Genomic DNA, 16,166 nt, shown 5'->3' on the forward strand with positions numbered 1-16,166 from the left:
TAGATAGCTCGAAAACACCTGATTATGGGCATTCTTATTTTGTTTAGAGAGAAAAGCTCGTAGATGACATAGTATCTTAAAATATAAGAAAATATTTAATTATTTACTTTTTTTAATGAATAATTAATATTAAATTAAATAATAAAAATTAAATTTTCAATGAATACTTAACAAGATTTAAGAATGTAACATTCTAATTATTAAACATACATAATTTTGAAAATATTTTAGAGAAAATACATTATAACCAATAGAAAAAATCTTTTTGAAAAAATTAAGACACCCCTCAAAATATCGGGTAGGTACGACAAATTTTAACTAATGTGGAGTAATGGAGTGATCCGTGATGTCGGTTAGTAATTAAAGTAACGCCTAATTTGATTTATAATACAAAAGCCGATTGCCAATAGTAGCTCAATTTGGAAAGCGGTTCAGAGAGTACTATAAGAGCCATTAGCTAAAATTTGTCGTAATTAAGCATGGTACCTTTAACAAAACGCAAACGACGTTTGGCGGATGAATCCGAAACTTCGCTTTGCCATCTGCGCGCAGTCGCTTTGCCGTGTGCGCGCAGCCTGACGGTCAAATTATTTTTCCACGAGACGGGGCGATAATTTTATCAATTTTACGATCCGTAACGGCGCTCCGGTACATTTCGAGCCCTGATCCAAAAAGATGTTTTCTATTGGTTATAATATTATATTTTCTCAGAAGTGTTTTCAAAATGATGTATGTAAGAAAATATGCTTAGTATTAATTGTGAAAGATAATAATATATTATATTTTATTATTTCCACGGACCGCCCGTCCGCCGTCATTCGTCGCACACGACAGAAATAATGCAACGAAAGCAGTAAGAAGACAAACGAGACAATTGTTCGGAGTCCAGTCCAGGAATAGGAGAGGCCATCAATCCATCACAGAGGTGAGTGTCAAAGAAAATGTCAGCCTGGCGAGGCAATGATGTTGCACCTTGCACCGTCTCATTGTAATAATAGCATAAGAAGTTTTGTATGGACGGAAAAGAAAAATATGAAACAATATGTAGTACATTACTAATTACAGTAATGGAGGGCTTCCGTGATACGACAGAAAAAATATAGTAACTAGCATAATATCGTCAATGTACAGGCCAATTATTGCCGTAACCCTCACTTTTCACCAAAGTGATATGTTGATGCTAATGGAATAATTATTGCATACTTATTACACGAATTGGTCAAGTATCATAAATCCCAAAGAAATATTTCATGTCAAAATAATTCAAAACTATTTTAGCCAAATGCTGTAACACTCTCTAAACGTAAGCAACATGGTAGGTACATAGTTATCCACTCAATTTGTAATAAATTAATATATATAAAATAATAAATACATATTATATAAAATAATAAGTAAATCCAATGCCCACAATTTTTTTTGACTTCCTGAACAATTTTATATTTGAGGGTTACGACAATTAATTGGCATATACAGTGACGTTATGATGTTTTTATTATATAAAATAATCGAGTCTCTATATTGTAGCGTTTTATAAAAAAAACTACAATTATTTAATGTTTTTAAAATTATTTTCCCAACATACGTATATCAAAAAAAGAGTTATGTAGGCTGTATCACTGAAAAGTAATCCATGTGTTTGCATCTGTATTGGATAAAAATGGGCCATGGAGATGACCGTATACTATACGGACTCCAATTTTATTAGATTCAATATGAACATTAATTCAATTTTCAAAGCTCGTTTTGGCAAAATTCAAGAATTCAAGAATGAAAACCTAACCTAACCTATTATAACCTAATCTAACCTAACAAATAATCCAGTATATCGGCTATTTTCAAAATTTGTTTGCTGCTGGCTTTCTGTAAAGTGTAAACCGACAAGAACCGTGTTTTATTTAGACATGATATTATATCATTACTATACGACCGAAAGAGGTTGGACGGTCTTTAATATACCCACGGCCATGGCCCAAACAAGGGGGGGTTTGACAGGGCTCTAGCCTGGGGGTACGGGCTCAGGAGGGGCCCGGCGTGGTGAATCGACCAGATAAGTGAGGTAAACACACATCACAAATTTGCTTTAATAGCAAAAAAAGTCGCCTGCGGTGCTATTTTCCTTCGATGGTGTTATTATTTAAAAATATGTGATTGTACAATAGAATTTTTAATTGTTTCTTAATTTCGACACCTCCATAATTCAAATGGATATATTAAAATATACAAAAAGTCACTAAATATAAACATTAATTTTACCGCGTACACCGTTTGGAAAACGCTACTGTAGAGCGTTACACTACCTTTATCTTTAGCGATAGGTAGGGGGGCCCGCCAAAGACCCTAGCCTGGGGGCCCATGTCTACGGCTATATATTTCCGATACAACACTTCACGGTGAAGTGTGATACGGCGAACTGCATCCGTACAAGTTTCCGGATACGATCATTATGTAACTTGATTTTCCAAAGCCTCCATAATAATATGTCCTCAGGTTCCGAGAAGTTGGTATTTGTTTGCTAGTAGGTAGTAATTATTAAATGTGGAAGCGAAATGTATATAATATACGATATAATTAGACGAACAACATGGGGAGATCTTCATTCAGCAGTGGTCCACCACAACTTAAGTAGGATGGCGAAACAGACGATATCTAAAATAATTACTTCATTCATATATTGTACGAAGAGTACACAGTTAAATATTAATTTAATATACAAATGGAAGGAATTGTACTAGAAGTACTAAAATACAGAGCGTTGTTTCACGATGGTAAACAGTTTCAATTTTGCCGAGAGAAAAGAGGCAGATGCTCGCAATTATTTTAGGTTCGATGAAAATTTAAGAAAACCAAAACCAATTTATTTCGAAGTAATAAACTATTGAATAATAAATAACCTAGTATGTAGTAGGTACGCATATGCTACACCAAAATTATTTCATAATAATATATTATGTATAAGCATCGTAGTCCGCTGGCCTTCTACATGGCCAGTTCCATCTCTTGGAGCGCTATAGGCGCGTAAGTTCCTAAAATACGCGCCTATCTTTAAGAGGTCAATATCGGCAACTTAGATTGCGTCGCTTACAGTATTATGCATAATAATAGGTCATATAGCAGGTAGTAAATGCAGTGGCTCAGAACAAAATACTGTCGAGACACGCCTGACTAAGTCGAGTTAAATTAGCAACTCTGGATGATGGCAATAAAGCCAATATAATCCAGATGGTTCTGCATCGCGCTCCTAGTCTTCAGCCTATCGCTATCACCACAAAACAGATTAACAAATCAAGTGTTTCGGTCTACATGAGAGTCTAGAAGGGTCTAGAAGAGTTTGGGTAGTTTGGGATTTAATGTGTAAATCGCGCGTTGTTTTAATCAATCAATATGTGTATTTAGATCCAGAGCATCTATGATTAAATTTTGATCGAAAGATAATTCTATGAAAATACTAGTTAAAGTGGTCAGATAGCAGCAGTGGCGTGGTGAGGTGAGGTGCTGATGGCGGTGCGTACGTGCGTAAACACGTCTAAGCGGGTCTACACATTATAGATAAATTACAAGTCGAAACAGTTTAATTCTTCATTGTGCATTTCTTTTTCTTGTCGTATTTGTGAAGGAACAATTTAACCTTGAAATTAATTGCGCAGATTACGATTTCTTCTAGTGCACACGAATTACACAGAGTGAATTTGATTATTGTTACCGATACTATTTCTCACTGCTCTTACATGAAAATTATTAAGTGCATCGTTTTATCTCGCTCGGCGTCGCTCCAACTAAGTACGTCATATTTTCTGTCAAAACTAACAAGCTTCACGCATTTGTTGTATGTTTATAATAAGTAGGTATATCATATAATCCATAATCAATATAAATTAAATTATTTTTTGGTTCTTGTCTGTTTAGTGGAAGCCAGCGGCAAAATAAAAATCGAAAATAACCGATATACTGGATTATTTGTTAGGTTAGGTTAGGTTTTTTTTTTAATTATTATAACCATGTCCTTTCTTTTTCGTACAAGGTGGTTGTTAGTATTTTTTAACACCCGGGCTTTAAAAATACACATAGATATTGTGTCTTCACCCAGAACTCTCGAGTGGAAGGCATTATGCACTGCACCACGAGAGCCGTCTGGTTAGGTTAGGTAAGGTGATTATTCTTGAATAAAATTCATGAATGTTGCCTAAATTGTCTATGAAAATTGCCGCTGTTCCCGCTTGGCTTCCAAGAAATAAACTACCTATTTTTTATTCAATTCTGAATAAATTATGCTTGTACCTATTGGCATACCTAATAAATATAAATTTTAAGGATAATTAAATGCACATTAATTGCTACATACTATTTATATGAAAATAAATTCATCTGATTGATAACCACTCGAGTTGATGGGCTCCCGGCTCGCAATAATTGAGACTTCGCACAGCATCTGCCGGTGGGATACGAAATTATGCAATACAACAGGACGCCAGCGTGACTAACAGGCAAATTGAGACAAATAATAAGTTGGTTATCATTTTAATTCGGCCGTATTCTAAAATTTTACATTAACAAAATATTGGGCCATCCCCACAGAACAGATAATAAATAGAATAATTCCGATAGGCTATATTTAATACGCTACATTTTGATGCAGAGTTTTGAATGTGTGAGTGTCCTACGAAAATAAAACACGCATTATGCACGTGCAATAGTGTGTGTAATACAGTAATATTAAATGAGCGTCAATGCATAAACTGTGAGCAGTTGTCAGTATTCGACGTATGAGGTATTCTTGACACGTGTTTAAGTTTATTCCGGTTCTTCCTTTCTTGAGATCGATTACCTCCTACTCCTTACCCGTTAGGTATTTCAGTTTCCATTATTTTTGAGTTCCCTGGTCATCCCATAAAGAATGCGGTATATTAGGAATATTTCAAATGATACAAAAAATGTTTTTTCCGAGTTATATTTTCCATTGTTATTTAGGAATAGCAAATATTATCAGGAGGCAGTAGCACCTGTCAACATTCGCATACGCCTTCTCTGTCTCCCTCTCTCCCACACGTTTACGTACCTATAATATATTAAGTTCTATTGCGTTGGTGTTAGCCATATTGTTTTGACATCCTTAATTGATCAACAAATTGCGTTCATTTTTAGCAATCGGATTTGTGGTTTAATTAAGATTGTCGGGTGAAGGAATTTTTTTGTTAAACCGGGTTTTTAGCTTTGCCACCGAATCGATTGGAAGTTGTGGTATATTAATTTGATTAAATAATACATCATTATTTACACATACGTTCATACGTTAATTTCTGAGTAGCCTTTCTTAAATAAAACGAATTAAAAGTATCTAATAAAAGTGAGACCCAATAAAACAGTAAATAATATATAGTATTTAAAACTATAAAATATTTCCAGGTGGCAATACCAACTGTTAACCAGTGGCGAATGGTGGTGGTAGGCTGTTAAGATCCGCCATAAATAGTGCACACTACACTTTGTCAGTCTTAAAGTGCGGCCACACCGGCAACAAGTCGCGCGACAACTCGTTAAATTTTACGATAATTATCATAATTGCTTAAGAAATTTTACGATAATTATCATGCTTATCGTAAAATTTAACGAGTAGTTGTCGCGCGACTTGTTTTCGGTGTGGACCCGGCATTACGTATTTGTTTTCATTGAAATAAGACTACAATTTACAGATGACGTTGGTCAGTTTTTTAAATTAAATTAAACCCTGCGAAATCAAGCCATAATAGATAATAGTTAAAAAAAATACTCGTCTATTTATAAAATATCTAAAATTATGGAATTAAATCATACATAACTTTTAATATTTTATAGATATTAGGTATACTTAGGTTTAGGCACGGCTTGAATTTAAAAAAAAATTAACCAAAAATACGTGTAATGTGTATTCTTAAACCAACGAAAACGAATAAGTATGAATGAAAAAGTGTGCACAATTTTGTCGTATCGCCAAAGTATACAAAACTATTATGGTTTGGTTTAGGCAGGGTTTAATTGATTTAAAAAAAAAACTAGCAAACACCATTTGTAAATTGTAGTCTTAGTTGAATAAAAACAATTTGCACTATTTATGGCGGATCTTAACAGCCTACCTCCAACCTTCGACACTGCTGTCAACATTCTAATACGTCTTCTCCCTGTGTCCCTTTCTCTTATACGTTCTGGCGTGTGTTCTATCTAACAGGTTTTGTGCTGGTGTTCAGACATAATTTATTTGACTGTGAGCTGCTGCATCGGTCTAGCGGAGTCTTTGTAGAGTCTCATGAGCACGCCCTCGCTGAACTCGTTAATGTGTCAAGCTGTGACGCTTAACTGATGATTCTCCCTCATGCATAATGTTTCTATTTTTGATTGATTGTGTATGTTGCCCAAGTAGGTTACAGTAGGTGCTAACACCCTATCCCTATTATAATTACCCTTACATCTCTTGGATAACACACTAATTTCTCGATATGGTATTACCGTACTGTGAGTATCTGTCAAATTATTATGAGACTATCATTAATAATTGTTTTCTTCCACGCCCCGATTAAAATAAACGATTCCTCCGTTTTTTTTAAATTGACCATTTGCGAGCTTTTCTTAACACATGCCTTAATTTTATACAGCTAGCGACTCTCAAGCCCACAAAATAATTGTTACAACTGTAGCATAGTATAGTGTTTCTCAACCTTTTTACAACTGCGGACTATTGCAAATAGGAGAAACGTTTTACGGACCGCTATAACCGACAGAAATAAAAAATATTATTTATATTGTAACGTAAATATTATAATGACGTCTGATCGCGGTTGATTTCATCATGTAAAACCACTAATCTATTTTAAGAACAAAAACACAATGCACAAACACTTGCACGTGCACGGGTTTTGAAGATTTTATCGGAATTTTTAGCATAGGCATTTGGAAGCCAAAATTTTGCAAACTACCAGAAAATGTCTGAGGACCAGCGGTTGAGAAACACTGGACTATATTCGATACGCAGATGATCCAATTATTGTCTGTGAGCAGGAGATAATTGGAAAAAGCAGGTCTCACTGGGTGAGCGACAAAGGGTTTTGGGCATCTCTTCATTCCAGGTAGTCAAACATGTTTCGGACCTATATTGTATTACTTTAAATTAATAAAGGTGAGTTTTATGATAAATGATTATAATTTATGATTTATTTATCATACAAATATATAAAAAAGCAACGTCAGGATTAAAATATGATCAAAATTCATTTGGACAATTATTGTAATATGTAATAATTTTAACGCTTAACTCTTTTTCTTGGGTTAGGACTTCATTAAAAAAACATACAAATGGGAAACGGTTATGTAAGTAAAATAGAAATTAGGGAGGTCTGAAGAGGGTTTGATTTATTTCTCAGCTCAAAACCAAGAGAATTGTGTCACCAAGAAATTGAAAATTTAAGAATCTTAAATTAATAATCTTGGATTAAAGCTAATTTTTGAAGTTATACTTCTTTTGGCGCGTTTGGGAAATCAGACCAGAGTGTATTTTCGTCGTGTGACATGTAACACAAAATTTATTTTTTCATACGAAAAAAACGCACTCGATTGGATTCGAACCACCGATTGTTCGGTTATCAGCCGAACGCACTACCTTTACGCCACAGTATGATACTGCAATCGTGACGATTATACCGTATAATATTAGAGTTTAGAATTGTTCCGTTGCCTAGGCAGCGAATTTATTATTGTCGGCCATTTGCAATTCCTTACGTAAACAAACGATTAAACGTCAGTTATTAATATAAGTTAAAGTGTATAGAAATAAACCAACGGTGTTCCAATAAGCGGTCCTTTTTCTTGAGTGTGTAATTTAACAAGATAATTAAGAGCTAGTCAAAGAATCTAGTTTATCACAAGTTTTGTTTTTGTTTTGTTACGCCAAAGAAGTATAACTTCTAACGCGCGTACGTACACACACCGATTTTTTAAAAAAGAATATTGTAGAACTTTCCTTGACAAAGATTTGTTATGTTAAATAATACTAATCCATGTCTTGTCTTTATAATTATTTGAATGTTAGTTTACTGAATAATTAGTTATAGAAAAAAATTTGAAATATAAATAAACTGGTAAGTATTTTAGTCAAATAAAATACTTAGCTAAAATAGATATGTGATATCTAACGCTATTATGACCGATGCTGTTAATAAGCAATTTGAAGATGTAATTAAAAGTTACATAATACAGATTTTAGATGGCAATAGCAATGCGTTTCGCATCAAGGTAAGTACTTCGGTCATAAAATACAGTAATAACAAACCATACCTGCGCAATAATATAAGTCTCCGTAATTCTTATTGCAAAAATGACCGAATGTTGACTGAATTCCTTATAACGCTCTCCGTATACGTTCGTACAGTTTTCAAGCTCATTTTCCCAGTGAAATTGAATAATAATAATGGAAGTTAAGTAAGTGATGGTGGGTTTAGGGACGTGGAGGCTCGAGGCGCTGACTGATTTTGAACCCCCCCATGATATAAAAAATAATAACAACTAATAACCTAATACACATATCAACGTATGTATCTCTTTCCTAAAATAAATCACATATTGTAACTAAGAATAATTATTTTTGAAAATGACACATTAATTGTATTGGTACCTACGTTGTATCGCTTTGAGTGGTTATGTTATAGAGTTGCCTCATGTTATAGTGGAACAACTGAACCTTGAAATAGAACAGATTGCGATTTCTTCTACTGCGCACGAATTGCTACTCTTGAAGCCTATTAGAACGTTTTATCTCCCTCGGCGTCGCTTTAAAACCCATTCGCTGCGTCCAACGCAACTGGTGCGTTGCCCATCAGGTGGCCATTAGATACAATTAGCATGTTATTTAAATGTGGTAATTAAATATCAATTAAAAGGTCCGCAGCGAATGGGTTATGTGTCATATTTTCTGTCAAAAACTATTGAACTTCACGGTTATGGGGTATGTTTATAGTTGCATGGATTTTCTTATGCTTTTCGTAACGTAAAAAGAATACCCGCACATCTTTTTTAGATTTTGGTATATTTTAATAATAAGTAATTGTATAACTAGTTTTAACTGTTTGGCGGCCCCCTTTTCTGACGAATCGATTGCGCCATCTGTGTCTAAGAAAAAAATCGGCGCTGATATATTGCATTACTATGAACATAATATTCAGCTCACGGGTTTCTGCAAATACGAGGGTGGGTCAATAAGTCCTTAGAAAAGCCGACAGGTGGCGCGACTAGTACTGCAAGCGGTTTGTTTTCATGCAGCGGCACTACCGATTCAGTATGCTGCGAAGTTTCAATCAGATTGGTCGGGTTGTTGTGTGTTTCTCGTACATTTAAAAAAAAAAATTGTGGAAAATGGAAAAATGGTAAATGGAGAAAATTGAGTTTAGAGTTGTTATTAAACATTTTAATATAAAAGGGTTAACAGCAAAGGAAATAAAAAATGAGTTGGATTTAGTTCACGGCATATCTGCTCCTTCACTAGCAACTATTTATAACTGGTTAAATGAATTTAAACGTGGTCGTACATCAACAAAGGATGAACCACGCTCAGGACGTCCTGTAGAGGTGACTACACCAGAAATGATCAATAAAATCCACGATATGGTGTTAAGTGACCGAAGATTAATGTTGAGTGAGATAATTGAGGTTACAGGGATCTCAAAAGGTAGCGTCATTTCTATTTTACATGACAAATTGGGCATGAAAAATATTTCTGCAAGATGGGTGCCGCGTTTGCTCACAGTCGACAATAAACGCAGTAGGGTGGTGGCCTCTAAAGCCCTGTTGTCGCTCATGCAACGCAATCCGGATGAATTTTTTCGTCGCTTTGTGACTGTAGATGAAACATGGATACACCACTATACTCCCGAGACGAAAGAACAGTCAAAGCAGTGGATTGCGAAGGCAAACCATGTCCAAAGAAGGCGAAAACCGTAAAATCAGTTGGTAAGGTTATGGCTACTGTATTTTGGGATGCACGTGAAATTATTTTCGTTGACTATTTGGAAAAAGGAAAAACAATAACAGGGGATTATTATGCATCTTTATTGGACCAGCTAAAAAACAAAATTGAAGAAAAACGGCCTCATTTAAACAGGAAAAAAATCCTCTTTCATCAGGACAATGCCCGTGTTCACACATGTTTACGATCAATGGCTAAAATTGAAGAATTGAAGTTCGAATTGGTCGACCACCCACCGTATTCGCCAGATTTAGCCCCCCAGTGACTTTTTCCTTTTCCCAAACTTAAAAAAATGGCTAAGTGGACAACGTTTTTTTTCAAATGAAGAAGTCATCGATCGGACAAATGCTTATTTTGAGGACCTTCCGAAAACTTATTTTTCTGACGGTTTAAAAAAAATTGAGAAACGTCTAACCAAGTGTATTGAGCTCCAAGGAAATTATGTTGAGAAATAAAAAAAAATACAAAAATAAAACCTGTTTTAATGCTTTTTTCTAAGGAATTATTGACCCACCCTCGTATAAAGGTCGCACATCGGTACATTGTCTACTAGCGTTTTATTAAATTAATAATATAATGCATTTCCACCATGCATTGACAGCTAACGTCCGGTGGTTGTTTGTCCAGTACGAATCTTGCAATCGATTTTTAACTAACTTCCCGACTAGCTAGACATTATTGAAACTTTTAGAATATAAATCAGAACACGATGCCAATGCATTCTTTTAATACTTTTAGCCATCTTTAAGCAGAATTGAATTCATTTTCAGTTAATTCTGTTTTGTATAGAAAGTTATTTCAGAAAAATCCGTAAACAAGTAAAAGACTATTATTGGTTGCTAAGGAGGTGGTCCTAGCAACTAAATTATTAATAATATATATGCGTTACTATGGAAATCAAAATGAAATTTCAGTATTCTATATTTGTTTGTCTGTTTGTTTTTTATTTACTTCATTTATCAAGTACAAGTTTGACCATATTGAGCATAATAATTCAACAGAAAATTTAAAAAAGTTGTATATAAAAAGTTCTTTTTATCTTGTAATTATTTTTAAATAATTTGTTGCTATTTTCACCGAATAATTGGTAATGAATTTTAAAATAATGCTATATAGGTACTAGGAATTTGTCTTCTTCGGTATAAAATCGTTTTATGAGAAAATGTCAGAAAAAAGAGATTTTGGAATTCCCGCAATACTTGAAGATGGCGACCACGGTTACAATAATAATAAACACTTTGTAGCTGTACCTACCTACATATAGATTACAACACACACGTATCCACAAATTTTGAAATAACATTCTCATGTTTTATACGCTATGAATATATTATATTCATCATCATCATAATGTGTGATCCAAAAACCTAGGGCGTGTCCTAGCCTCCTCCAACTCCCCTTTTCCTAGGCCAGTGTCCTTCATGTGACTGCGCCGGCCGCTGTAGCATCTCCGTTGACACCGTCCAACCACCGAAGTCTGGGCCTGCCAACCGATCTCCGACCGTCCATTCTGGTATCCAGGATTCCACTCAGAGGTTGGGCACTGTCTATTCTTGCTACCAGGTTCGTCCATCGGAGCCTACAAATGTTTAACGAATGTGCAGATACATTCTTCTTGGAAGAGGTTGTAGAGTTCCAGGTTATGCCGAATACGCCATTCTTCTCTGTCTAGTATGAGTCCACATATCCTGCGAAGCACCTTTCTCTCAAATATATCGAGCGTACGCTTATCGGACATGGTGAGAGTCCAACACTCCGACCCGTAGGTCAGTATTGGTCAGAACAGCATCTTGTTCATCTCAATTTTTGTTCGACGGGAGAAGATGCGAGACTTTAGCTTGATGAACATAATAGTTTCCTGACCACCTTAATTGCGCGTGTTACAAAATAAAATCGGGAATTGTATACATCCAGGGTTGGCGAACCTTTTTACGCATGCGTGCCAAAATTTCCCAAATATTATTTTTCGGCTGTCTGACGTGCCGAGCAGTTTTTCACGGGGGGGAATTGTCTTTAAAAATGATGATGTTCTTGATACCACTCACATAACATAGCACACATACCTATAGCTTAATCACTTTTTCAATTTTGCCATATATTTCGTTCCACTAATTTTGTCACCAACTGTCTGCCAGAATTACTACTACTAGCTTCACCAAGTTTACTTGATGCAGTCATTTTGTTGTGGGTAGAAATGAGATTGTTTGTTATTAGTATTAGGTAATTAGCTTGGTTCTTAATACACACAAATCGACACCAGAATTATTCCGATCAGATGAGGCATTCTCTCGCTACAGTGGTCTCAAGCATTGTAAATCGATCAAAATTAGAGGTTTGCGGCGCGGCATCCCCCGTCGCCTGATGAGGTTAGTGCGATAATATTATACGTGACGCATAACGCATAAGGACCGACCTATTTAATTATATATTTACATTAAACGTAATGCTTATTCTTGAAAAGTATTTGCCTGCTATTTGTTATACACTGCAATCTCTGCAGTCACTTATTATTATTATTATAGGTATTTTTCTCTTCAAACGCTTGCCATGCAAAATCATCTCACGTGCCACTGGTGGCACGCGTGCCATAGGTTCGCCACCACTGACCTACATCAATGTTATTCTTATTGCCTATTGTAAGTATCTATATGTATGCAAGTTATATTAATGTAACACATATTTTAAATCTTTAAACAAATTAGTTGGTAAGTGCCCACAAAAGTAATGATATTTTAATATGTACAAGAATATATTTTAGATATCAAACGCCTTCGGCAGAAAAACAAATCATTACTGTCCATCTAGATACGCCAAAATTTAGTTATAAATAGTAATTTTTAGGAGAACTTTAACCATTGTTGAGTGGAGATTCGAATAATCATCCATCACGATGTTAAAGTTTATATTTTTCGCAGTGTGTGTGTGCGCCGCGACGGCCGAGGTGGACCTCCTGCGGACGCCCGCCCTTAAGGACCTCAAATCGATCATCAGCGACAAGGCCGGTGACGCGATAGGACTATCGGGCAAATTACTGACCAGTGTGCCGCTGTTTTTATCGCAAGGGGTCAGCGGCGCCGGCGACTGGCTGAGCGGAATCCTCGACAAAACCGATACCAAGACAGCCGACTTCATCAACAGAAGGAAATGGAGATTGGACAGGTTCAACGAAGGTATTGCTAACAAATTCGAAGACACCACCCTGCGATGCCCTCAGCTCGTAAGGAAATACGGATACCCCATGGAAGAATACGAAGTGAAGACAGATGACGGTTACATACTTAAACTGTTCCGTATTCCTTACAGCCCGAAGAGCCCGCTGAAGGAAGGCGTTACCAAGCCTGTTGTTTTTCTCATGCACGGTCTTTTAAACAGCGCCGATGATTGGCTCATCATGGGTGTTAATAAGGCACTCGGGTATATCATGGCTGACGAAGGATACGAGGTGTGGTTCGGTAACGCCAGAGGTAATACTTATTCGAGGAAACACGTCAGTAAGGCTACTACCGATCGAACTTTCTGGGACTTCAGTTGGCACGAAATAGGTAGATTCGATTTGCCAGCGATGATCGACTTTGCTCTCGAGAAATCCGGACAGAAGGACTTGTACTACGTGGGACATTCCCAAGGCACGACCAGCTTTTTTGTCATGTGCTCGACGAGGCCAGAGTACAACAAGAAAATCCGTATCATGTTCGCATTGGCTCCGATCGCGTGGATGTCCAACATGGTCAGCCCCATGATCCGACTCATGTCTCCGGCGAACAAGGCCGCCGACTGGGTCGCGTCAGTTCTCGGTGTGGGAGAATTCTTGCCGAGCAACGAACTCATGACAGTGGCCGGTGGAATATTATGTAAAGACCGAGCTATCACTCAAGAAATTTGCAAAAATTCTATTTTCCTGGCTTGCGGTTTTAACACCGAACAAATGAACGCGACCATGTTGCCTGTTATCATGGGACATACTCCCGCTGGAGCATCGGTGAGGCAGTTCCTCCACTACGGCCAGGGATTGGTGAGCAAGGACTTCCGTTGCTACGATCACGGTCTGATCAAGAACAAACAGGTGTACGGAGAAAGGGTACCCCCTAGCTACGACATGTCCAAGGTGACAGCGCCAGTGTCTCTCATGTTCAGCCAAAACGACTGGCTGTCTCATCCTATCGATGTAACCACGCTCAGTCATAAACTTGGCAAACTCGTGGACATGTACGAAGTAACTGACAAGCAGTTCCAGCATTTGGATTATTTGTACGCGATCGACGCAGACAAGTTGGTTTACAAGAGAATTTTAGAGATTATGCCAAGATACCTATAAATAATCAATTTTATTTTATTTACGCCATAAGTACAGTAGGTACCAGATCAATAATATGTAAAAAAAAAAATATTAATCAAATTAGTTTAGGTACTTATACATTAATAAATTTTAAATGAATCACATTGTAATACTGAATATATACACATAATATTTGTATTTATTAATATACGCCTATCATATTATTGCGTCAATAATTTTCGCATAATATGTATGTGTCTATTGTAGTTGCCTTATTAGAATTATTTACTACTATTTTATCCCAACTATAATAAAAAAATATTTTTAATGTAAATTTTTCATTACCTACCTAATAATAAAACTCATGCTCACTGAATATTAAAAAAATGGTAAATGTGCCGCAGATGCTGTCATGAGATTATATAACTTTCTTTTTAGACCAAACCAAACCTAACCTAACCTAACCTAACCTAATCTACACCAACCTAATATTACTTAATATAATCTTAATTTGTGATGCATCAAAATGTATGAAAATTTCAAATTTTCAATTAACAATAAATTATTGGATCGAAAATCCTATGCGCCGACAGAAAAAGGTATTTATTATAATTGTCTACACTCTACATGGAATAAACTGTTTTCGTAAAAAAATATATATAATATTTATAAAAGCTCATGGCGGCGCATCTGCGGCACAATTGCTAAAATAATTATCTGTGTGGTTATAAAGAAGAAGAATAAACAAGACAACAACTAATTGATAAATTGATTTTACCAATTAATTTTACGAAAGTAATAAAATTGACATGGCGTATCTACGTAGATATCGTTTACATTTCCCGCTATTCAAAACATAAACAAGATGGCCGGCGTTCGCAATGCCGATTGCCGGTGCACAAGTAAACGTCAAGGTGACGTACAAAACGTCAAACTTATTTGTAAACAAGTTATGCGCCGGAACATTATGAGATGACAGTTCAATGCACGAAAACAATCATTTTCAATTGTCAATAAGTGAATAAAAACTCACCATTTTTTATTTTCATGCTTCCCGGTTGGTTTGATGAATATAATATTGAGAAAATACACTATTTTCACAAACAGATCAAAACTTTTTTTTATTTGAGAATGTAAGTAGGTACCTATCAACAATACGATCAGAACAGGACTAATAGAAATGGTGAAACATAAACAAAAGAGTGCGATAATATTTTGAAATTGGAAAACAAAATAGCATCAGGTCAATGATAGTCGTTTATTTTATAGGAAGGTACATTGCGTACAATATGTATTCTGAAAATCTGTAGATATCCAATAATATTATTTATCTGTTGTTTCATTATACCTATCTGCCATCATTTGATTTCCAGTTTTCTTTTAAAATAATATACATAAAACAAACATTATTATACCTGCCTACCCATTGATTGGATTGCTGAATTTGAAAATAAGTAGGTACATAATCTGTTGATTTCATTTACAATTTTGAGGCATGTTGGCGACATCTGTTAAAATTATGCAAAGCTTATACGTATGTACAAAAAAACTCCCTATTATCATTATAATAATACTTCAGCACATACGACACAGATGTCGATAAATCCAGTAAATTTATTATAATATGAACCCTAGGAACCCTAGGGGCGGCAGGTTATATGAAAGTATGGTGAAGCAGGCAACTATGGTGAAAAGGTATGGTGAGGCAGGCTGGTAATCAATTTGCGGCAAAATTTCCACGTTAACATTATATTATATGGGTACGTTATAATAAACAAAGTAAATCCTCCGTAATGCCCAGCATTTTTTTTATCGCGTCGCGTCGCGTCAGTTATTGTTGGCCTGCTTCATTCGGTTGTATGAGATAGCCGATTCGTTGCCCCTCTTTTTATTTAATACCTCTAT

General features: G+C 35.8%; 1 pseudogene; it reads left to right on the forward strand.

Annotated features, from left to right (window-relative positions):
- Window positions 1-12,875: 12,875 nt before the first annotated feature.
- LOC147074663 (lipase 3 pseudogene) lies at window positions 12,876-14,300 on the forward strand (annotated as a pseudogene).
- The last annotated feature ends 1,866 nt before the right edge of the window (window positions 14,301-16,166 follow it).

The sequence above is a fragment of the Rhyacophila brunnea genome, unplaced genomic scaffold (genome assembly GCF_057557595.1).
Source record: "Rhyacophila brunnea isolate RB1 unplaced genomic scaffold, BYU_Rbru_1.0 scaffold_16, whole genome shotgun sequence".
Taxonomy (NCBI): Eukaryota; Metazoa; Arthropoda; class Insecta; order Trichoptera; family Rhyacophilidae; genus Rhyacophila; species Rhyacophila brunnea.